Consider the following 2,571-nt stretch of genomic DNA (forward strand, 5'->3'; position numbering starts at 1 on the left):
TTCTTCCAAGTTGTCGCGGCAGGTTGCTTCGCGGGCGGCCCAGAAATCTTCAAGTCCGTTCGGGGGCGTGTTGCTTTTCGCCGGCGGGGAAATTCTTCCAAGTCCGTTTGCGGCGTGTTGCTTTCGCGGCGAGCGAGAAATTTTTCCCAATTTCCGTTCGCGGCGTGTTGCTTTCGCCGGCGAGCAAGAAATTTTCCAAGTCCGTTCGCGGGTGTTGCTTTCGCCGGCGAGCGAGAAATTTTTCCAAGTCCGTCGCGGCTTTGTTTGCTTTCCCCGTCGAACGTGTGGAGTCTCGTCTAACCGACAAGACGAATCCCCAAGCCGAGGGGCTGAGTTCTCAACAGATCGCAGCGTGGTAACTGCTCTACCGAGTACAAATCCGCCAGGTACCTAAGTCGTCTACAGACGATTCCGAGTCTCGACATCGAACTTGCAAAAACCATATCGACCGTTAGACGCCGTGCGTCGTAGCGGTGAGATCCCGGCACGGGCGATGGCGCCGTACGGCAAACCGGGCTCGTGCGACGACCGGCCCGAGGCCGGCCGCCTAGTAGTGTCACATTTTTTGACACATTGCGCCTTTCGACTCACGAGACTCCTAGAGATATCATTGCCAAACCTTCGACTGGAGAGGATACGGCTTTAGAGGCTTTTCAGGCATAATCCCACGGTGGTAGCTTCGCACCACCGGCGCTCGACCGAGTGCGTGAACCAAATGTCCAAAACCTGCGGTTCCTCTCGTAATGAGCAGGATTACTATCGCAATGACTAGTCATCAGTAGGGTAAAAACTAACCTGTCTCACGACGGTTTAAACCCTCCACGTTCCCTTGGCGGGTAAAACAATCCGACGCTTGGCGAATTCTGCTTCGCAATGATAGGAAGAGCCAACATCGGAGGATCAAAAAAAGCGACGTCGCTATAAACGCTTGGCCGCCCACAAGCCAGTTATCCCTGTGGTAACTTTTCTGACACCCTCTTGCTGAAAAACTCTTCAAGCCAAAAGGATCGATAGGCCGTGCTTTCGCAGTCTCTATGCGTACTGAACATCGAGATCAAGCCAGCTTTTGCCCTTTTGCTCTACGCGAGGTTTCTGTCCTCGCTGAGCTGGCCTTAGGACACCTGCGTTATTCTTTGACAGATGTACCGCCCCAGTCAAAACTCCCCGCCTGGCAGTGTCCTCGAATCGGATCACGCGGGAGTATTAAAGGCGATCGGCCGAGGCCTCACGCCACTCTGACAGCTTGGCTCTAGAAACACACAGTGACCGCCGGGGCGCGAAGCCATCGGGGCACGCGCTCCGCTACCGTAACAGTAAGTAAGGAAACGATGAAAGTAGTGGTATTTCACCGGCGATGTTGCCATCTCCCACTTATGCTACACCTTCATGTCTCCTTACAGTGCCCAGACTAGAGTCAAGCTCAACAGGGTCTTCTTTCCCCGCTAATTTTTCCAAGCCCGTTCCCTTGGCAGTGGTTTCGCTAGACAGTAGATAGGGACATTTTTATTTATTATTTGTTGCACCCTTCATTTCGCGGCTCCCAATGTTATATCATATCCGCTTGTTTATCTAATGCTTAATTGTATTCATCTAACTCGTTCACTAATGTGATCGTATAGGTTCAAGTGGTTATGTATAAGTTTATTTCTTTATAGAAATTTATTAAGTTCATTATTGGCTTCTTAGCCGTCAGTAATTCGACTAACGTTTCCATCCCCGCCACGTGGAGGAGCGAGCCATTCTACTCAGCGAAACCATTTCCTATTTCATATGTTTTTTCAATAAAAACAACAAATTCTTTGTAACTTTCTTTCGTTTAATAAGTCTTTCCATATCAGAAAGACATTCATTTCTCAATTCCCTAATTCGTTCGTTTCTTAAATGTTCATTTTTTAAAAGAGAAGATAATATGATATACTGTCTCCTCATCATCGCAATAGGGACAGGATGGTGTGTGAACTTCACCCCAATCTGAATAGTCTATCGTTTGTAGAACCGTGACTAGATTAGTATGGAGAACATCTTCTGATTTGGAACGAACCAGGGATTTTTTCCCACGAATGTCACATTGGGAATATAGGTATATGTAATACGGCCCTTGAGCGAATTTTTCCATCTGTGTTGTTACGTTTCTTCTAACTTTTTAACAACTTGGGACTTTAATGTTTTGTGTACTCCTTTGTTCTTTCTTCAAAAGTCGTTGTTTATTTCCATGTTATCATAAATAAAATTTTTATTTTTCTTAATATTATAAAATGCAGCGTCTTTAACAGCTTGCAAGTCAATAGATAAAGTACCAGTCAGAGTTTGTAGTTGCTTCAGTTGATGTTGTTCTGCAGATATTATTAGTTGCTAATATAACAAAGCGGCTGGGCAGCGTCCAATTGCCTTCTAGCGTGAAAGTGAGTGAGTGGCTCTTAGATACCACGCCCCCACAGCATATAGCATAATTGGCAGTAGTAAGAAGAGGTATTAAGTTAACAGTTTTTAAACATCCTCTTCCTATTCTCCATCTACTTCTATTGACTCTTTTAATTTTAGCGAATATTTTCCTGACTTTCTCCTTAGTAT

The 2,571-nt window shown here is 46.1% G+C and overlaps 1 pseudogene; it reads right to left on the reverse strand.

Annotated features, from left to right (window-relative positions):
• Positions 1 to 308: 308 nt before the first annotated feature.
• LOC146720979 (large subunit ribosomal RNA) lies at positions 309 to 2,238 on the reverse strand (annotated as a pseudogene).
• Positions 2,239 to 2,571: the final 333 nt, after the last annotated feature.

Source organism: Nylanderia fulva, unplaced genomic scaffold, assembly GCF_048542155.1.
Source record: "Nylanderia fulva isolate GAGA-0341 unplaced genomic scaffold, ASM4854215v1 Scaffold572, whole genome shotgun sequence".
In the NCBI taxonomy this organism is placed as follows: Eukaryota; Metazoa; Arthropoda; class Insecta; order Hymenoptera; family Formicidae; genus Nylanderia; species Nylanderia fulva.